Here is a 16,701-nt window from a genome sequence, read left to right as displayed (position 1 = left end):
TGGCAACCTTCCTAGTAACAGTTTATACCCTGTACTCCTCAATTTCCCTCCTCCCCTACAGAAGGCCCATATAAAGATATCTGGAAAAGTGGATTATCACTCTGTGATTTCACTACAAAAGCACTAAGTAAATCATTCCTTTTATTAATCTGCCTTAATTGTGAGTTGGTATTTCAGCAAACTTTTTGGGGAAAGGACATGTTTCCCCTCATTCCTACAACCTCAAGATACGAAATGTGCATAAGTATTATCTGTCCTAAAATGAATGCTGTCAAGGGAGTTGCCTTAACAAAAGATCTCAGGCCATAAAGAGATCTTGTGGTCTTCTTTTACTCATTGTGTTGTTAGCATTGGGAAAGTCCCATTTCAATATCGTCTGTCCCTTATTACAGATTGTCCAGTCGTTAGTTAATGGGAACACCTCTCATTTGTGAGAAACTGGAATCTTGAGTTCTCAAAAATACCATTCTTATTGCCAGAGGCTTTAAATTTCTTTGGCTATCTTAAGGGGAGGTAAGTTTATGGATCATGGGGCTATTAAAAGGATTTCTGGTTTTTGCCACATTTGAATGAGTCCCTGGAGATCCCATCAATCAATAGGATCTTTTGATTAGGGCAATGGACCTTTTGATTCAGAAAATACAGATGGTGCCAAAAATGTGTACACATTTTAAGAAAGAAATAAAATTATATTAAAATTGTAATATTTAAATCATGTTTGACTTCTGCAATTATAAGAGGTGCTCAAATGTGACTTGTATTCATCTTTGTTATTGGTGTATATTGAGTAAACCTCCCTCCCCCAAATTTGCTCCTAACTCCTCAAGAAATTCCTTTATTCTCTGTAACTCCTTTTTATTCCCCAGAAAACATTCTAGTTATTCAACTGCCCCCTCTAACCTTTCTATCTTTATAATAATCACAAAAGCACTCCCACATTACCTCCAGACATGAGACATACGAATCACTTATGTAAATGCAGATAGCCAGGAAATAAGTTTGGTAGAGGCTCTGAAAACATGCACCAAGCTTATGATAACTATCCTTTATAATGACAGCTGCTTCCCATGACTCTGTAAACAGACCTCCATCAGCTTCAGGCCTTCCCATGAAATGCCATTGTGAATGAATCTTGGACCCTCACCACAAAGAATTCAAATCCACTGGACAACAGCAGACAATTTACATTGCAAGCTTTTCCCCCTCTACTTCAAGAAGACCATTAAGATTTAGAAAGAAACTTGGATTAGTGGCCATTTACATCCCCACTCATAGGAATCTTGATTGGCTACTAAGAAGTGTTGTTTCTAATCATGATTATACTATAATTGTAAGCCAAGCAAGATGACCATCTGAGGAACTACCTCCCTGTCCCACAACGGGGGAAAAAATCCCTCTCAGGCCTTTTGCAAATGAAGACAAAAGGCTCATCTCAAGGCTGATATTCAAGGCCAGATAGGGGTCAATATAGAGGCTTTTATTCCTAACATGAACTGATCTAAAGTTAAATTGTTTGAAAGAAGGTTTGAAAGAAGGCAAGCGTCCTAAAGCGTGTATGGAATGACTTTGTCAAATCTTCTAAAGGCTCACTGTATTAAAACCAAAAGTCTAAAAAAAACCCAATAATTTAATTTCCATCTTGGTTGGGATTATTCTTCCTAATAAAAAGAAGCAGATCCAAAATAGTGTGGTTGGGGCAGCACCTGTAGCTCAAAGGAGTAGGGCGCCAGCCCCATATACTGGAGGTGGTGGGTTCAAACCCAGCCCCAGCCCAAAACTGCAAAATAGTATGGTTGAATGGTTGGGAAAATCCTCATTGTTATTGAAGCTGCTACCTAAGTCTTGAGCAGCAGAAATTGCTCAAATAATTTCTTGGCAAAGAAATAAACAATGGATCATTCCTCATTTGGAGATTCCTTTATAAATTGAATCAGACCAAGGAACTCATTTTATGCTTTTGGTTTTTCACTTTTTTCTCCATTAAGCCCTTGAGCATATAATAATATTAATGTAAAATAAAATTTATATGCTTTTTCTCTTGTTAATCTATCTTTTGTCAATTTAATTTACAAACTCTAGAAGGTAAAGTTTTTCTTTTCCTAAATTTACACGCAATTCAACATTTATTAAACAATTATTTTTTCAATATATTCTTTTATATGCCCTAGGAGTACATAAAAGGAGATATCCAAAAGGGTATGGTTTATTTTGAGAATGATGTCACTGCCAGTGGTAGTTTCACCTGACTGAAACAGAGTACATGGAGTATCAGGGTTAATTTTAGGAAGTTTATCATTTGATTCATGGCAATACTTAAGCTATTGAGTTTGGTCTTCAGTAGATTTTCAGAAATTCCTGGTCTGGAGCTCAAGGACTCATTTTTCTTGACACAACTTATTTAGTTATTTATTTGTTTATGTTATGATTACTTATTAAGCACATGTTGTGTGCCTCTCACTGTTTAAGTCCTGAGAATAAAACAATATGACGAATATGTTCTCTGTCCTTAAGATGTTTACAACATATCAGAAGAACTAATAAATATTTACAGCAAGTTGATGGTATTGTTCTTAGCAGAGACTGCTTAGGGAATAGCTGAGCTTACCATTTATGTTAATGTATTGAAAATAAAGAGACCAAAGGAAACTTTCACTAATTGACTATGCATTTATTATTTCTCTTTTTATCTGTATCCAACACTTATGAATGTGTGCTATTAATACAAAGTGGTACATATTTATTTTACCAGAACCTATCTGAATCACAGAAATGCCAGCTCCATCACAAATTTAGTTTGATTCTCTGTTTAAAGGGATAAAGGAGAACAGTTGTAGAACACAATGTCTGCCAGAGAGTCATCTCCTCTATTATCATTAGCTTCTAGGCCCATGCATCAATGGGAGGACTACCCAACAGTTCCTTAAATAGTCAAGATTAGCTACAATGTGCATAAAGCTTATGAACTATCATCTTCTTCATCTTCTCCACATGGGATATCTCTTCCAATATACCAAAAACTTGAAAGACATCATTGTAAAGTACTTATGATTCTCTTACTTCAAAATTTATGTTGGTTACTTTGGGATAAGTATGTGTATGTATTTGTGTGTATGTGTGTGTATATATATGTGTGTGTATGTGTATATATGTATGCACACACATACACAAATATATGTATATAAATGCAAAGGGTCCTTAAAAAATGTTTTGACTAAAAAATTCCAAACCCTCATAAAATATGCCCTGTTACCCTTTAAACCACTTCTCACATGCTGAATTAAATTTTTAGTACAGGTAAACCAGATAACAAACAATCACATTCCACTATCTGATTTTGTTTCTGCAAGTTTGTACATTAGTTGAAGATCTTATTTTATTTTAGACTTACTTTTTTTAAATAATAAAAAATATATGTATAAAAACCATAGATAGATATTTATAAGGAAAACTATCAACCTCAAGATAAAACTGAAACAAAATAGAATATAAAGCACAATCTGTAAATATTTTAATGAAAATGGAACTTTGGCAAGTTTTAATAGAGATTATGATAGTTCTAATTCTCATAGAATAGAAACCTCTTTATTTTATGTATGACAAGATCCTACTAAAATTCTGAATACATACATATTTTCAAAATGCATTACACATAAAGGTAGGAAATATTTTTTATTACAAATAACTGAAATAAATATCTTTATATATAAATATCGGATTGCATCTCTGATTATTTTGCTATGTCTAGTGTTAAACTTTCTGTATTATGGATAACATTGATGTAAATTTTTTTTATTTTATTTTATATTACTTCAAGTGTTTTCACAAGACGAAATGGAATAATTAACATGAAAGTCTGGAGTATATGTTGTACTCAGTTCTACTGGAAGCAACAATGAATGAGAATACATATTAGCAATGTTGGAAACATTTTTTTCTTTATTTTTTTTATTTTTTGCAGTTTTTGGCTGAGGCTGGGTTTGAACCCGCCACCTCTGGCATATGGGGCTGGAACCCTACTCCTTTGAGCCACAGGTGCTGCCCTCTTTATTTTTCTTTATTGTTGGAGATTCCTTGAGGGCACAAGAAACTAGGTTACACTGATTGCATTTGTTGGGTAAAGTCCTTCTTACAGTTGTGTAGTTTGCCCCCCAAAGATGTGTCATACAACAAGTCCCCACCCCCTCTCTTTTTCCCTCTCTCTGTTCTTCCTTTTTCCCACCCCACTGTCCTTCTTTCTGTCTCTGTACTCCCCTTCCCACACCCCCACTGTGTCATTAATTGTCCTCATATCAAAATTGAGTACATAGGATTCATACTTCTCCATTCTTGTGATGCTTTACTAAGAATAATGTGTTCCACTTCCATCCAGGTTAATACAAAAAATACAAAGGTTGTAAAGTCTCCATTTTTTTTTAATGGTTGAATAGTATTCAGCTTGTTAATCCATTCCTGGGTTGGTGGGCATTTAAGCTGTTTCCATATTTTGGCAATTATAAACTGAGCTGCAATAAACAGTCTAGTCTAAGTGTCCTTATGATAAAAGAATTTTTTTCCTTTTGGGTAGATGTCCAGTAATGGGATTGCAGGATCAAATGGGAAGTCTAGCTTGAGTTCTTTGAGAGTTCTCCATTCTTCTTTCCAAAAAGGTTGTATTAGTTTGCAGTCCCAACAGCAATGTAAAAGTGTTCCCTTCTCTCCACAGCCATGCTGCATATGCCGTATTGAGATTTTTTGATGTGGGCCATTCTCACTGGTGTTAGATGGTATCTCAGGATGGTTTTGATTTGCATTTCTCTAATAATTAGAGATGATGAGCATTTTTTCATGTTTGTTAGCCATTCATCTTTCTTCTTTAGAGAAGGTTCTATTCATGTCTCTTGCCCATTGTTATATGGGATTGTTGGCTTTTTTTTTCATGTATATTAGTTTGAGTTCTCTATAGATCCCAGTTGTCAAGCTTTTGTCTGATTCAAAATATGCAAATATCCTTTCCGATTGGGTAGGTTGTTTATTTGCTTTGGCTGTTGTCTCCTTAGCTGTACAGAAGCTCTTCAGTTTAATTAAGTCCCATTTGTTTATTTTTGTTGTTGTTGAAATTGCCATGCAGTCTTTTTCATGTAATCTTTCCCCAGGTCAATATCTTCCAGTGTTTTTCCTACGCTTTCTTTGACGATTTTTATTAATTTATCCCTTAAATGTATATCCTTTATCCATCTTGAATCAATTTTTGTGAGTGGAGAAAGGTGTGGGTCCAGTTTGAGTTTTCTACATGTGGATATCCAGTTCTCCCAGCACCATTTATTGAATAGGAGTCTTTCCCCCATGGTATGTTCTTGTTTGGTTTATTGAAGATTAGGTGGTTGTAAGATGTTAGTTTCATTTCCTGGTTTTCTGTTTGATTCCAAATGTCTATGTCTCTATTTTCATGCCAGTACCATGCTGTCTTAACCACTATGGCTTTGTAGTACAGCCTAAAATCTGGTATGCTGATGCACCCAGCTTTGTTTCTATTATTAAGAACCGCCTTAGCTATACAGACTCTTTTCTGGTTCCATACAAAAATGCAGAATTATTTATTCCAAGTATGATGTTTGTATTTTAATAGGGATGGCATTGAATTGGTAGATTGCTTTGGGAAGTATAGACATTTTCACAATGTTGATTCTTACTAGCCATGAGCATGGTATGTTATTCCATTTGTTAATATCCTCTGCTATTTCCTTTCTTAGGATTTTATAATTTTCTTTATAGAGCTTTTTCACCTCTTTTGTTAGGTATATTCCTAGGTATTTCATTTTCTTTGAAGCTATGGTGAAAGGAGTTGTGTCCGTAATAAGCCTCTTATCTTGGTTGTTATAGGTATATACTAAGGCTACTGACTTGTGGACATTGACTTATATCCTGAGACATTACTGTATTTTTTTATGACTTCCAGGAGTCTTATGGTTGAGTATTTAGGGTTCTCTAAGTATAAGATCATATCATCAGCAGAGAGGGAGAGTTTGACCTCTTCTGCTCCCATTTGGATGCCCTTTATTTCCATGTCTTGTCTAATTGTATTGGTTAGAACTTTCAGCACTATGTTGAATAGTAATGGTGACAGGAAAACCTTGTCTGGTTCCAGTTCTAAGAGGAAAAGCTTTTGGTTTTACTCCATTCAGTAAAATATTAGCTATGGATTTGTCATAGTTACCTTCAATCAGTTTAAGAAATGTTCCACCTATGTCTATACTCTTCAATGTTCTAATTAGAAAAGGCTGCTGGATTTTATTGAATGCTTTTTCTACATCTATTGAGAGGATCATATGGTCTTTGTTTTTGCTTCTGTTAATCTGATGGATAATGGTTTATGGACTTGCATATGTTAAACCAGCCTTGCATCCCTGGGATGAAACCTATTTGATCATGATGTATGACTTTTTGATGATAAGCCATAATCTATTTGGTAGGATTTTGTTGAGAATTTTTGTGTTTACATTTATTAGTGAAATTGGTCTGAAATTCTTCTTTTTAGTTGGGTCTTTTCCTGGTTTGGGTATCAGGGAGATGTTTGCTTCATAGAACATGTTGGGGAAGATTCCTTCCTCCTCGATTTTTTGGAATAATTTCTGAAGTATGAGAATAAACTTTTCTTTGAAGGTTTGATAGAATTCTGGTGTAAAGCCTGGACCATGGCATTTTTTTGTTAGAAGATTTTTTATTGTTTCTTTGATCTCAGTACTTGGTCCACTTCCTTCACATTGTCAAATTGATCTTAGTGCTTGATCCATTTCCTTCACATTGTCAAATTTCTGGGCATAGATTTTCTGGTAGTATTCAGAGATGATCTCTTGTATCTCTGTGGCATCGGTTGTTATTTCCCCTTTATCATTTCTGACTGAGGTTACTAGAGATTTTACTTTTCTATTTCTAGTTAGTCTGGCCAAAGGTTTATCTATTTTATTTACTTTTTCAAAAAACCAACTCCTTGTTTCATTAATTTTCTGAATGATTCTTTTGTTTTCAGTTTCATTGATCTCTGGTTTAATTTTGGATATTTCTTTTCTTCTGCTGGTTTTATGTTAGATTGTTCTTCTTTTTCCAATTCCATCAGATGGCTTGTGAGTTTGTTGATGCGCTCTCTTTCTGTTTTTTGAATGTAGGCTTCTACAGTGATAAATTTTTCTCTCACAACTGCTTTTGCAGTATCCCACAGGTTTTGGCAGCTTGTATCTTCATTGTTGTTATGCTCAAGGAAATTAATTATTTCCTCTTTTATTTCTTTCTGTACTCAACTGTCACTCAACAGAAGGTTGTTTAATTTCCATGCCTTTGTGTGGGGTTGAACATTTTTGTTGGAGTTGAATACCACCTTTAGTGCCTTATGATCTGAGAAGATGCAAGGTAAAATTTCAGCTCTTCTGATTATTTTGAGGTTTGTTTTGTGTCCTAGGATATGATCAATTTTGGAGAATATTCCATGGGGCAATGAGAAAAATGTATATTCTTTATCTTTGGGATGGAGTGTTCCTTGTGCATCTATCAAGCACAGTTGTTCTAGGATCTCATTTAAGTCCCTTATATCTTTGTTTAATTTCTGTTTAGAGGATCTGTCCAGCTCTGTAAAAGGAGTATTAAAGTCTTCTGTTATTATAGTATTATAGGACATTTTATTGCTCAGATTGAGTAAGGTCTGTTTTAAGAATCTGGGAGCATTTAAGTTGGGTGCATAAATATTTAGAATTGAAACATCTTCTTGTTGTATTTTTTCCTTGATCAATATAAAGTGACCATCTGTGACTTTTTTGACTTTAGTTGCTTTAAATCCACATGTATCTGAAAATAAAATTGCAAGCCTTCTTTTCATCTGAATTCCATTTGCCTGAAAAAATTGTCTTCCAACCCTTAACTCGGAATTTTAATTCATCTTTTTGAAGATGTGTTTCCTGCAGTCAGCAAATGAATGGCTTGTGTTTTTAATACTGTCAAACAATCTATGCCTCTTTATTGGGGAATTCAAACCATTAACATTTATTAAGATAATTGATAAGTGTGGCAATGTTCTATTCATCTTATTTTCTGAGTGTCCATTGCTTAGTTTTTGCATCATTGTGGAAGTTAGGTTCTGTTCTTTAATTTCTGAGTTCTTACTTTGCTCTTGGTCCATTGTGATGGTCAGTATGTAGAATAGGTTGAAGTATTTCCTGTAGAGCTGCTCTTGTTGTGGAGAATTTACTCAATGTTTGTATATCAGCAAATGATTTTATTTCTCTATCAATTTTAAAGCTTAGCTTAGCAGGATATAGAATTCTGGGCTGGAAATTATTCTGTTTAAGTATATTAAAGGTAGATGATCATTGTCTTCTTCCTTGAAATGTTTCATTAGAGAATCTTCAGTCACTCTGATAGATTTGCTCTTGTAGGTCAAGGGTGCTTACTCCTGGCACCTCGAAGAATCTTTTCTTTTGTCTTGACTTTGGACCGGTTCATAACAATGTGTCTTGGAGTAGCTCTGTTTGAGTTGAGGTGACCTGGGGTCTGATATCCCTCTGAAAGGAGTGTGTCAGAATCTTTGGTGATATTTGGGAAACTTTCATTCACAATATTCTCTAGTATGGCTTCCATTACCCTAGGGCATTCTTCTTCACCTTCTGGGATACCTATAACTCGTATCTTTGAATGCTTCATAAAGTCCCATAATTCTGTCAGTGAATGTTATGCTTTCTCTTTTTTCTTTTCTGCCTCTTTAACTCTGAGATATCTCAAGAGCTTTTTCCTCTACCTTTGAGATTTTTTGTTCTGCGAGGTCTAATCTGTTGTTGGTGCTTTCTATTGCATCTTTAAGTTCCTTAATTGACTGCTTCAGTTCCTTCAGCTCTGCTATATCCTTTCTATAGCCTTCATATCATTTATCTCTTATGTGATTCTGTTTTTGGATTTCCCTTTGGTTATTTTCCACTTTATCAGTAGTTTCTTTCATTGTTTCCATCATTTCCTTCACTGTTATCCTCATCTGTATTTTAAGTTCCCTTTCTGATATTTCTAACATTTATTTATAAGTGGAATCCTCTGAAGTAGCTACCTCATGGTTCCTTGGGGGCGTTTCTCTGGACTGGCTTTTCATGTTTCCAGGACTTTTCTGCTGATTCTTCCTCATGAATGTTTTCTTTTACCTGTTTCCTTGCCTTAATTTTCCTTTCACTTCCTCTTTGCTCTTTATGTTACCATGTCTCTGGCCTAGGGTTTTGATGAGTTCTTTTAGTACAGGACCAGGAGGATGAAAAGATTAAAAAGCAAGAAGGGAAAATAGATTAAAAAAAGAAAGAAAAAAAAAGACAGAAAGGGGGCAGGGTGAGTAAAAGGGAATATTGACAAAAAGAAGAGAAGCACAGAAAGAGCAGTATAGGCATATAGTAGGGTACTTTAACCCAACCTTAAAAACCCCCACCCTTTGGAGTTGCTGGGTTGGGTGGTTCCCTTGAGGTCAGCAGCTCTTTGCCAGCCTCTTCAGACACAGTACACCACCTCCACTAAGTAAAGAGGAAAGACAAAAATGCTATAAATCAAACTGAAACAAGCAAACAGAAAACTTTATGGGATAAAATTGGGGGAAAAACCAAATAATAGGGGTATAAACACTAGAAACATGGTGTTCTAATTGTTAAATAAGGCAACAATGGAAAATTATGTTTAAACTAGAAAAACGAAGAAAGAAAAGGAAGAAAAAAAGAAAAATTGGCCAGTCGCCAGCAGCGGTGGTGCATGCACCCTGTGCCTCCCTCGCCCTTGAACAGCTGGGGTTCCTTACAGTGCATGGGTACTGGCCAGCGGGCTGAGCAGCCCAGGCCATAGAGGGCACAGAGCCCTGTGTGGCTGAGAGTCTGGCCTAGGCTGAGGCGCAGGCAGCCAAGGGTGGGTGTGTGTTGTAGGTGCAGCTGACTGGCAAGGCCCCATGGGGCTTAAAAAAAAAAAAAAGAAAAGAAAAGAAAGAAAAGTCTAGAGGGAAAATGTTGAAATTAAAAAAAAAAACCCAACATATATATATCTTGCTGAATATTGTCTGGGCAACAGGTGATCTTCTGGGGTATGAGCTATATAAGTGCTGATACAGCTATATAAGATGGAGACTGGAGGCCTCTGCTGATTTCTCAACCCCTGCAGGATGGAGAGACTAAATTTCTCCTCAGCCCGCTTAAAAGGCACTTTAAACTCTTAACCTTGACTAAACAGAAGTTTTCCCAGGAAAGCACTTGTTGCTGGGATCACTCCTGAAGTGGCTGTCTGTTTACCTAGTGTGCCAAAACTGGTCTCACTCTATGACCCTGAGGGCCAAGGCTGAAAGGCTTCTTAGTCCCCAACTTTAGGCTGCTCAGTCACTAGATTATGTGCCCAAGGTCTCTCGCTGGATCCTCACTCTGTGACCCTGAGGGCAGAGCTTGCCAGAGCAGGTCTCCCATAATGTCTCCACGAGGCCTACAGCTGAACACTATTAGCTCTGTCTGGCTCAGTGGGGCAGTCTAGACAATGCTTAATGTCCACTGCACTCTTGCCCACATTCTCCCAAGGTAGTTCAACTGAGTGCCAAGTCCAAATAAAGCAAACAATTCACAGGTAAGGCCTTTCCAGTTTGCAATTTCAGTGCTGCTGTACTTACAGCTGTTGGTGGGATTAGACCGAAGGAACACACAATCACTTGTCAGTTCTCCACTGCTTTTGTCCTCCTCATGGGTCCAGAAGTTGCTTCCTGACTCCCTGTGTCCTCAAAGGTATGTTTCTGGGCAGATCCCACCAGCCATACATGCCTGGAGTCTTCTTTCCACAGTCTCACTGTGCCCAGTTGCAAGAAGCTGTTACTTGGACGCCATCTTGCTCCTCCTCTTGAAAACATTTTTCTATTTTAGAATTATTTTAAAATTGACTGTCAAATTAAATATATTCTTGAATTAATTTGTAATTCTTTTTTTTTTTTGAAGCTTGACTACAATTTTACATTTTAGTGGGCTACTTAGTATATATTAAAATTTTTTTCTGTTGTGACATTTATCTTATGATCATTAATCTTTATTTGTTAACAAATATTGTGACATTTATCTTATGTTCATTAGTCTTTATTTATTAACAAATAATTTTTTGTCATTTTTATTGATCATATTTAACTCAATTTTTTCTTTTTTAAGCAAGAGTAAGAAATAAAAGCTATATTAATAAGATTTTCTTTTTTAAATTTCTGTGTACATGGCATTTTTTCTATACAGCCCAAGATTTCTTCTGCCTTGAATCAGCTAGAATAGAGGTAACAATTATTAAATATTGAAAATGGTGAGTTGTTCAAATATAAAAATATTTAAACAACCGAATATATGGATTTTAAATATTTATTTAAACAACCGAAATATGGATTTTTTATTCTTTAGAAAGAAGGCAACAATGTTTTATAGTAAGAAAAGCAAGATTGTTAAGAGAGTATTTTAGATAATTCTTTATTGTACATTTAATACTGGGTTATAGGACTTCATGTAAAGGGCATGGTGTCTTGAAAAGAAGTTAGAGAAGAATGAAATTGCCCAGGAACAGTTATGTTATTTACAAAGTCAAGTACAAATTGAAAATGCAAGATCCTTGTAAAAAAAACTTATGAATTTCAAGACAGCACATTTCCCAGGAGAAGGGTATACTACAACTCTGACTTTAATCCTACAAAAGTAAACTATGTAACCTAATCATATGAACCTCATATTAATCTGAAATTAAAAACAAACAAACAAACAAGAATTTCAAGATAGAGACAAAAGAGCTTTAAACCAAGTGTGAGGCACTGTACCACTGAATGGGTCACTTACTCACAGAGCCAGCTCTGAATCTGCCTCTTAGGAACATTTTGGACTGTGAGGGTGTAGGAAGATAAAATAAGGGGAGAGATAAAATAAGGGGTGCCACCTTATTTTGGAGTCAAAGTATGGTGCTTTGGTATTTGCTCCTTAGGTTTAGGAAGCTGTTTTGTGTGGTTAGAGTATGGGGGGAACATCAGAAATAACAAGGCCAAAGGTTTAAAGAGATGGAAGATGAAAGGTGGAATTAATCAGATGCTTAGGTGGTCCTGGAACCAAAGCATGGATTTACAAGTAATACTTGGTAAAATGTATATTGCAGTTATACCATTTTCCTTAACCCCCAAATCTTAGATGTCCTCCTACATGTAGTTCTGCACAAAACTGAGTAAAATCCAATAAACATTTTTTGCTTTCACTGAAATTAAAACTCCTTGCTATCAGTACATTTATTTGGTAGTTGCTGTAAAGCTTTAACAAACATTTAAAAATATTGTACATGTGTATTTACTTGCCAATTTATAGTATAAACGAGCATGCAGCCTTCATGTCTTTGGGGAGGATGAATTACTTGGAAGCACATAGTGTACTTCATAAAACTATGTATTAACTGCATAATAGATTGAATACTCACTCCCTTCAGTATATTTTAGATTTTGATTTGTTCCCTTCAGTTGCAGTTGGCTTAAATAAAATATTGAATTGGTATTTTCAGATCAAGGTAGATTAGATTAAACAATCATAGATTATCAATCACCTTTCTGTAGTTATTTGGTGGAATGTAAAAAGAAAACACTGAGTTGAAAGTGAAGAAACCTTGGTTTTGGTTGATTTTTGGTCTTATTTCTGCTACTAAAGGACTGGGGAACTCCATATAGCATTTAACTGCCTCAAATTTCAGTTTATTTATCCATCAATTGAAGAACTGAACTTTAATCCCTGTTCTACCTTGTCTGATAGATAATTCTAAGTGCAGCTTCTCCTACATGAGCTGCTTAGATGTCAACTGTCTGTTGACGTTTTTACATGCATTTGCCAGTCACTGGTGCAAAGTCTGAAAGATCATTGTCTCAAATTACTGATTTGTCACAGTTATTTCTGTACATCTGTTTAAGTGTCTACAACAAGCATTTCATAGCAGTTCATGAATTTGTAGAACATTCTAAAAAATAAGAATTGTTTGCTAAAACCAGATTGAATAATTTATTGAAATAATGAAGTCTATTTGGGAGGGACTGCTGATTAACTGTTTAGATTAACTATGCACAGATCTCTCTCAGTGCAGACAACCTATCACAGAAAGATGTCTACTGTCTAAAATGCTGATACCACATAGTTGAGAGTCATGGGAAAGATATAATCAATGCTGTGTTGCTTATTCTGATTCTTAGATCTGGCTCAGTGAGAATGATATGGAATGGGTTTAAAATGCTTTTCTAAAATTTCAAGATAATCAATATTTAAAAAATATTGGAAAAAAATACCTTACCTTCCATATTAATATACATAGTAATAGTAAATGTAATAAAACAAAAAATTCAAAACACAAAGCAAAATCAAGTTTCAAATCATTTTTATTCTACCACAGCTAGTTTTCAGACCAGGAGCAGAAGAAAAGTGGGTGCTTTATCTCAGTCTACTGCTTTGCATTTCTAGGCCATGTTTGGTTTTCTTTTTTTTTATATATATATATTCCATCTATCTTTGCTGTGTGTTGGAGTGAAGGGGTTGAATTGATTTGAACTTGCTATGCCACCTGAGGAATATGAGCTTGCTATGCCATGTAGACAAAGAGCCTACACATATATTGTGTGCCAGACTAATTTTAAAAACAATGAGTTCCATGCTCAGGGTATCTAATGCAAGCTCCAACATTTTCAGCTCCTACCCATGCATAGCTGTTGCCTGGACAAGGACAAGGTAAGATAATTTTTGTGAAAGAGGAGTGATGCTCGATTGCTCCTTCAGTGGTGCACCCAATAAATAGCCCCTGTGGTCCCTGAGCCCTCTTTGCTCCTAGTATACACAAACACTTCTGGACATGACCCTATCTTGGTGTCTATTCTACCTTTATGCAGCAATAATACCATTCAGGTAATTTGAGCAGTCATTTCTTTCTTTAATTCTCCAGCTAATTTGGATTTGCCAGTATTTCTCACAGTTTATGGGCCAATGAGTTCCCTCCTTGTTTTTTGTTTTTTACTGTGATTTTGAATTTACTTACCTTTCTGTTCTTCATTTCTAAGTACAGTTTGAGCGAAAAATACATGTTTCTTTCTTTAATAGTGTAAAGATGCATCTTCAAAAGGACAATTTCTTTATTTCTCCTCTTCATGAACTTTCATCAATGACCCCAGTCAACTTTCTTTTCTTCTGAGTAAGCTCTGTAAACTTTCATTAATTGCAATTTATTTATAAACCAATTTATATTGTTTATAACGAATGTTTACTTTCATAATTCAATTGATATGTTTTTATATGTTTATATAATGTGCATCTTGGGTTTATACAGAAATATACCATATCTTCTCAATAAAATTAATGAAGATATATAATTTTTACTTAATAATATTTTTAATAATAAGTAAAATTTTTAGAAATAAATTAAATTCCTTAAATAAGAGATAAGTATGCACAATTTATTTCTATTGTCATTACATGGTATGTATTTGAGTTAAAGTATTCTCAAAAGTTTATAAATAAACATGTCAAAAGTTTTGCTTAGCTCATAAATTAATAAAGGTAATGGTAGAATGACAAAACTTGAACTATTTTTGAACTAAATAGAATTCAAGAAATGGAGATTTATATATTATATCAGTCATGGTAATGCTAAAGAGAATTTGAAACTACATACAAAAGTTGATAAATATCTTGAATGGCAATAAACTCTAACATTTGCAATTACTTTTTCTCCTGGAGAGAAATGATCTTGCATTACATTGAATGATAATCAGCTGTATTTCTCTCAGTCAATAAAACATTTACATGAATATCAGTTTTTTGTCAATATAAATTAACTTCTATCCTTACATAGTTATAAAGTATCTTAATTAATAGTAAAAAATAATCTAATGAAAGCAATCACTCCTAGAAAATTAGGTAATCTTCAGTGAGTTTTGGGCCATGGCCAAAACTCAGAACTATATTGAAAGGGCATCCAGTTATCCCTTTGCCTGTGTCCATGTCTTGGATAATTCTTAAAAGTGCCCAAGCTTGTGTGGGCCTAGAGGCAAGGTAATGTTATGATTAGTACACTCAGAAGGCAATGTGGAGAAATGAATTAAGTTTTGATACTCAAAATAGTGTTTTTGAGAATGTAGAAAAACAAAAAAGAAATGAAAGAAAGATTCTTTAAAGAGAGAAAATTCTTTCCTATATTTTTTTACTTATCCATTTAACAGATTAGTAAGAGTTCTTGAGAACTCTATTGTTGAATTTTCCCTAAGGATACTCCAAAAGAGAGAAATGGAATAACATCCGCTACAACTCACAGGCCTGAAGGATTAATGAGATGACAGGAGACTGAACAGAGGAGGCAGGCAAGCAAGCATATGGTTCTATCTTGCTACTATGGACTGAACTCCTGAAGTGGGGTTGAATTTTGTTCATTTAGGGTAATGTGAAGGCCTCAAGAGTTTTTGCCCAATTTCTCTTTATATGTCACAGTAGAGTCGGTGTGGCAGACTACCCCAAGCCTCTCTAAACATAGTCATGTGGAAAAGAAGTGAAAGCACAGCCTATGGGGGCAAAGGGAGGGCCTGGATTTTTAAATTCATTGCTATGCTGCCTTGAACTTCAAGAAGTTCTCACATGACCCCACAGGGCGTCATTATGGTACAGGCAAGGAACTTCTACAGGTGTAACTAGACTCGGAGCTGAATGGGGCTCACACCCACATCTCAGCAGGCTCCACAAACAGAAAGAGCCAAGGCATGTTCTGTTTGTCAAGGAGGGCTGCCAGCACCCTGGCTAAGGCAAGAAAGGACAGATTGCAGAAAAAGATAACAGCAGATGGCTGAGAGAGTGGGAGGCCACAACAACTTACCCAGCAGCAGCCAATAATTCAGAGGGAAGACCAGGTCAGCTGCCTGCAAGGAAGTGCAGGGATAAAGCTGGGACTCACCCCAGAAAGAAGAGACTGAGGGAGGCAGACACTAGCAGGGTGTAGATGATGTTCTTTTCCAAAGCCCCAAGCCAATGAGGCTATATGATATGCCCCTACTTCACACATGAGATCTCCCCTGGGGGGAACCAAGCAGAATTTCAAAATTGTATCCAAAATTGTCTGACTATTATAGTAAGAGATTTTAAAAGTAAATCAAATTAATTTAAAGAGATTTTAAAAGTAAATCAAATTAATTTAAATACATTAGAGATTTTTCCTCCCTCTTCTCTTCAGGCATAGACAGATCAGAGAAGATGATGAAAAAAATAAGATACCTATGAAAATTAATCTGCCTTTCTTTATATAAGTAGTCATACCTGAGTACGTTCAATCTTGCCACTACCCTGTTCTTTCTTGTCAGTGACTTAAATGTGTCTTCTTCCTTAAATAACAACAAAAGGAAAAAGAGAATGAAGGAAGAATGCAAAGGAGGGAAGAAGGAAGGAAAGAGGGAAGGAAGGAAGGAAGGAAGAAAAGAAAAAAAATAAGAAAGAAAAGAAGGCAGGGAAAGGAAGGAGGAAAAGAAGGAAGGGTAGGAAAAGAAAAGAAAGAAGGAGTGAAGGAAAGAAAGATGGAGAGAGAGAGGGAGGGAAAGAAAGAGAGACAGAGGGGAAAAAGAAAAGTTGAGAGCATTTTTATTATTCAGGGCTGGAGGATGGGAGAAGGGGCTATTCTATTTATTTGCAAATCTTCACATATATAGCCTGCTCATTCAGACTAAGTTGG

The sequence above is a fragment of the Otolemur garnettii genome, unplaced genomic scaffold (assembly GCF_000181295.1).
Source record: "Otolemur garnettii isolate 467f Iridium unplaced genomic scaffold, OtoGar3 scaffold00080, whole genome shotgun sequence".
NCBI classification, from domain to species: Eukaryota; Metazoa; Chordata; class Mammalia; order Primates; family Galagidae; genus Otolemur; species Otolemur garnettii.
This window is presented reverse-complemented; position numbering follows the sequence as displayed.